This window comes from Petaurus breviceps, unplaced genomic scaffold (genome assembly GCF_028583685.1).
Source record: "Petaurus breviceps papuanus isolate PSGF00001 unplaced genomic scaffold, PetGlider_PUasm1.0 115, whole genome shotgun sequence".
NCBI lineage: Eukaryota > Metazoa > Chordata > Mammalia > Diprotodontia > Petauridae > Petaurus > Petaurus breviceps.
Window position 1 is genome coordinate 7,275,452 of NW_027185612.1, and position 6,533 is coordinate 7,281,984.

Below are 6,533 nucleotides of genomic sequence, written 5' to 3' on the forward strand. Positions count from 1 at the left end.
TCACTGGCTATGTACTCATGGTCATCTCCCCATGTTGGGCAATAGGAAGGATGACAAGGCATGGAGGGGCAGCAAAAATGGCTGGGTGACTTTCTATGTAATTGAGTCACCTCTGCCATGCTGGGCTTGGTCATCATAACAAAGAAAAACAAGGGTGGAGGACCTCTTGTTAGCTTCCTGTGATTAAGTAAGTGAGTTCACAGCTCTGAGGCCTACTATCAGAACTAATAATCACCGCCCTTGTAAAATCGTAACAAAAAAGACTAATATTGATTGGGATAAAATAGGGGTCTGATTAATTATCCCAGTTTTGGGGGGTAGGGGAATACCCATTTACAATAAATAAGTGAAGGGGGGTTCCAGCATGTTAGTTTTCATGGATACAGGGAGCATGTCACTAATGTTAAGGAACCTCGTGTAAGGCAAGTGATTCTCTTTCCTGGGTTTTGTTTTGTTTTTACCTCAAAGGTTTATCTGAACCAAGTCTAGGGGTCAATTTATCAATTCTCCTGTTTATGGAAACTTGGCCCAGCCTAGGAATACTGTCCTCACGTACCTTCACTGTAACTTCCAGTGGGCACCACTATCCGCTTCTCCTTTCTTTTTTTTTTTTTTTTTTTGATGTTTTATAATTCCAAAGAATTTAGTCAAGTTCAATGTTAGGAAAAACATCCTGACAAAGAGCTGCCCAGAGTGGGAGGGAATATTGTCAATCCAGCAAACATGTGTCTGAAGCCCCCACTCCACACAAGGCACCGTGCTGGGACCCTGAGGAAAGACCACTTACAGAGAAGTCGCAGAGACCATTTGTATCAGCAATGCCATATTCACAATGCCTATGGAGATTACAAATATGCTGATATAATTATCCATCACAACATATGTCATGCTTGCCATATGGGGAAATAAACTAGAAAATTTATTAAGATACCAAAAGACTGAGTCCCAAAACCAGAAAGTGAAAGCCATCAGAGTAGTTATGATATTGGCACAGGTAGATAAAGTAGAAAGCACCCACATTTTCAAGCCTTTAAAACAGAACAGGCTACCTCAGGCAAAGGTCCTCCTCTCCCCACTCACAGCAACCGCCCAGTGTCCTGGAAGCGCGCTCCCAGCAGCTCCGGCCCCTGGCAGTCCTTAGCAGAAAGTCCTTAGCAGTCCTAACTCTAAAAGGGCTCGTGCTGCCGCTGCCTCTGCTGCTGCCACCACCGTCGCCACCACCGCCAGCCACAGCAGGAACGCTAGCTTGGCTTTTGCTTTCTCTTGCTCCACCCCTTCCTGCTACATCAGCATGTCCAGTGGGGCATGGAAGATCTTTAAATCCCATAACCCTTACATTCGGCCCCAAGATCTTTCATGTCCCTTACTTGGCAAAAATACAGTAGGAATAACTGGTGTCAACAAAATTTCACAACAATATAACAAGAATAGCACACAATAAACACAGAAAACCATATTTTAGGGTGGGGCTTGAGCACAAGCTCCCCATCATTCCCCCCACCCCGAACAAATGGGGCCCCAAAATCTTGTGGTAAGGGGTGAAGATCTCTTCTTCTATGGCTACTTGCTGCTGAAATCGGATGTAGAGCTGTCCCTGTCCTAAGGGGTCCCATTTGAGAGGTCAGTTCTTAATATGCTTGATGCCAGGTCCAAGGATGACACATCACAGTTGCAGACAGGGGGTGACATCCAGCTTAAGCTATCAGGCATCTACAGATGGAGGGTACCAAGCCTGTGGAAACAAATCTAACAAACAAGGTGAACAAACAAAAAAATCAAGAGAGCAAAGAGACAATAACCAGCCTATTGTAGCCTCACTCACGGTAGAATAAATGACTTAAGGGTACAATTTTGTAATCATCTTCTCCAGAATAAACAATAGTTACAGTGTTATCCTTCCCATATGCTATAATCTCTGCAGCCTTTGGAACATCATCTGGCTTCCGTTTTACCCATACTTTAGCTCCTGATTTTATTCTATCAGTAGAACCAAATCCTTCAGTTCCTGTAACAGTTATTTTGGAAGGAGGGTCAGTTTTTAGAAGTGGCATTGTTTTACAAGGAACGATAATCACTTGAACTATCCTATCATTCTTGTGAATCTGTATGGGCCCTTCACCTAAATTCTGGAATGTTACAACAATTTCTCCTTGATAATTAGAATCTATTACTCCAGCCAACACATGTATTCCTTGAGCTGCTAATCCTGATTTGGGTAAAATCTGTCCAAAGTGATTTTTAGGAATTCTTATGCATATCCCAGTGGAGATTTTTCTTATTTCTTTTCTGTCCAACCAAAAGTCCTCTAAACAATGTAAATCATACCCCATTGAACCAGGTGGTCCTGGGTACGGTGCTGGGACATCCGGCCTCAAGGTCCAATACTCAATATTTGGGATCTTGTGTGTTTGTTGTTTTCTAATTTGCAGATTGGGGGTCATCATTCTGGCTAGAGGTGTACTTCCTCCCAATGGTCTATTATTCAAATTACGCAAAGCCATGAACAAATTATCCTTCCAATGTTGATATGAATTATTGGAACTTAACTTCCTCAATTGTCCTTTCAGTAATCCATTCATTCTTTCAATCAACCCAGATGCTTCTGGATAATATGGAATATGATATATCCATTCTATATTGTTTAGTATACAATACTTCTTCATTTCATTGCCTTTGAAATGTGACCCATTGTCACTTTGAATCTGCATTGGGGTTCCATAATATAGACTTATGAGATCTAGAGTTTTACAAATGTTTTTCTGGGTTGCATTCTTATAAGGACAAACTACTAGTACACCTGAATAGGTATCAACACAAGTACATATAAATCCGCATCCTTTATCCAGTGGTAGTGGACCAATATAATCTATTTGCCAGATTTGGGCTGGGACTTTTCCTCTTGCTATCTCTCCAGTTACTACCCGAGGAACAGTTCGCTCCTTTTCCAATTGACATATATGACAGTCTTCTGCTATCTGTTTTAACAGTGAATGAGAGATACTAATACCTCGATCTTGTGCCCACTGGTGTGTGGCCTGGACCCCCAAATGGCCTGCTGTTTGGTGGACCCATTTTGCTAATACCGGATCATCAGTTGTTGTCAAAGTAGGGACAATATGTTCAGTAGCAATCTTTGCCAGTCGATCAGCATGAGCATTGTACTCACGTTCTGGTGTGGTGGGGGCCACGTGAGCATCTACATGAAAAACTGACAAGTCAGTGACCAAAGACATGTTCCAGATATCTTCCCATAATTCTTTGCCCCAGACTTGTTTGCCATGAATTTCCCAATTTTCATTTTTCCACATGGGCATCCATGTAGCTAACCCATTAGCTACCGCCTATGAATCAGTGAATATATGACACTGTCCTCCTTGTTCTATTTTGATGGCTTGATATACTGCCATAAGTTCAGCATATTGGCTACTTGCACCTATCCCAGTACTTTCCAAAGTCCTTCTAGTACATGGGTTATAGGTCACTGCTTTCCAATGTCTTTTTTGGCCCAAATATTTTGCTGTCCCATCAGTAAACCATGCATGTCTCTTTTGTTCCTCAGTTAATACATCATATCCCTCATTCCATTTTACAGTGGACTGTACCAACTGTTGCTTTGGCTCAGGGGGTGTGTCATTCCTCTCGATTTCTATGTTTGCTACAGATTCATGTAGAGCAGAGACTCCGCTTTTGCCTGTTTTTGCTCTATTTTGAATATACCACTTCCATTTGATTATACTAGCCTCTTGGGCATGTCCAATTCTGTGAGAAGCTGGGGTACTCATTACCCAGGTCATAATTGGGATTCCAGGTCTTAATATCACTTCATGGCCCACAGTCAGTTGTTCAGTCTCCACCAAAGCCCAATATGCAGCTAACAACTGCTTTTCAAAAGGTGTATACTGGACTCCAGATGAAGGGAGTTTCCTACACCAAAATCTCAAAGGTACATTTTGGCTTTGTTGTTTTTGCCATAAGCTCCAGTTTGCATAATCATCTTGTACAGTCACTTGCAATTCCACTGGACCATTTTGCATGGGCCACAAATCTAGGGCCAATTGTATGGCAGCCTTGGCTTCTTCAAAAGCTTTACTCTGCTCAAGTCCCCAATCGAATTCATATTTCTTCCGTGTGACTCTATATAAAGGTTTTAAAATCTGTCCCAAATGTGGAATGTGGTGCCTCCAGTATCCAAACAATCCTATGAACTTTTGGGCCTCCTTCTTATTGGTAGGGGTAGGAAAATCCTGAATCTTTTGTCGGGCTTGAGGAAGAATCTCCCTTAGCCCCTTGTTCCATTGTATACCCCAAAATTTCACATTTTGAGCTGGTCCTTGAACCTTTGCAGGGTTAATTTCCCACCCTTTACTTTTCATATGCTCAATTAGAAGGGTCAAACTCCTTTCCACTACTTTCGCATCTTTTCCCTGTATCATGATATCATCAATGTAGTGGGTAAGCTGTACACCAGGTAGCTTTAATTCATCCAACTGTTCAGCCACAATCCTGTGACAAATAGTGGGGCTATGTATGTACCCTTGTGGCAAGCGGGTGAAAGTATATTGTCTACCCTGCCAAGTGAAAGCGAAGTGGTCCCATAGTTTAGGGTCTATTGGGATGGTGAAGAAGGCATTTGCCAAGTCAATAACTGTATACCAAGTCCCATCATATTTCTGGATCCTTTCTATTAAGGTGATGTTATCTGGAACAGCAGCATACAAAGAAGGAGTCAACTTATTCAACTGTCTATAATCCACAGTCATTCTCCATGTCCCATCTGATTTTCTTACTGGCCAGACAGGATTATTCCATCTTGTGGTTGTAGGGACTAACACTCCTGCTTCAACATATTCCTTTATAGTAGTGGCAATTTCATCTTGCCCACCTGGCACACGGTACTGTTTTAAAGTAATTACTTCAGAAGGTTCAGGTAAAGTGATTGGGTCCATTTTTAGTTTTCCCACTAAAACTGTATTAATTCCTATCTTCCTCACAGCAAATTGGTATCTCCCTTCAGGTAAATTCAGAGTCATGCCTCTCAATACATCTATCCCAATGATGTATTCAGGAATGGGTACAACAACCACAGTATATTCTTTCTTAGGTAACTGCCCAATTTTCATTGTTATTTTAACCTGTCTGGCTGATATTTTAGCGCCTCCTAGACCTGTGATGGTAATAGGAGTTCCATGTTTAAACTTATCAGGGTTTCCATAGATAAGTGTGGCCTCAGCCCCAGTATCAATCAGTGCCCTAGTCACAGTAGTTGATCCATTCTTCCAATATATTGTTAAACCAATACAGGGTCTGCAATCTCTTCTGCATATTTCTTTTATCTGGGCTGGGGCTTGGCCTATCTCCTATTCCCCTTGAAGGTGGGGCAAACTTGGATACAAAGATTTAGATTCAGAAATACCTGCAGGGGTGATTCCTGCTTCCCTGTTCATTCTAATGCTAAGTACCTTTTCTTGGTACAGCTTATGCAGCTCTTCAGTTGGAATACCATCTATTCTTCTAAAGTCCACCCCTGCTCTTAATAGAGCAGTAAACAGTTCCCTTCTTGTGGGTCTATTTTGTCTCTGAATCCTCTGGCTGTTTACTCTTCTCTCTGGAGGCAATTTGTCTTTTTCCCATTCCCCTAAATCGCTTAATTGTGAAATCTTATCCAGCACCTCTGAAAGAGGGTGCCCTATTTCTCCAATTAATAGAGTCAGAATTAGGTGGTTATATGCAGGAGGAGCCGTCTTCACTATGATATTTCTATGAGGAACTCCTAGGGGGGGTATCATAATATGCATTTGCATCTCCAAACAGGATAGCAGTTTTCATTACCTCCTCCTTTAGTTTTCTCATACAGTCTCTAAGTGAGTACCAGGGTCTGTCTCCCCTAGGCCACATAGATTCAGTTGGATATTGCTTTTTGCAACCTTCTGCAGCTAAAGCTAGAAGATTAGTTTTGTTATTTCCTCCTTGCATATGGTGATCCCTAAAAGCCTGGTGTACAAAAGGATTCTGACTGATACTTATGAATTTTAAACAGTCCTCACTGTCCAGTGTTATTCCTCCGGCGCCTTCATCAGTGATTCTTACTATCCAAGACACTAAAGACTCCCCCATTCTTTGGGTAAATCTACTCAATATATCAGTGATCTCCTGTTGAGTGAAATCCTCAATTATCTCCCTGGACTCTGTTTTGCCTCGGTGGTTCTCCTGTCTTCTTCTTCGTATGGGGAGAGCTTCTACATTAGAAGACTCCTCATCTAACCTTGCTCCATTATCCTCACACACATTCTCCTGGAAGCTGTCAGGGCAACTCTGCCCAGCCTGTACAAAAGCTGCATGCACATTCGTTCTGCTAGTTTTTTGCTTCCTTTTAGCTACATGAACAGTAGCTTGCTCCTGGACCACATGAGTCCCTCCAGTTTGCTCTTCTGAGTGCTGTGACACAGAAGAATCCTCAGGCAAACCAGCTGACTCCCTAGCCATCCGAGCTCTTTCCTTCAGCAGCTTATCCCTACTTTTACACATAAGGCGAT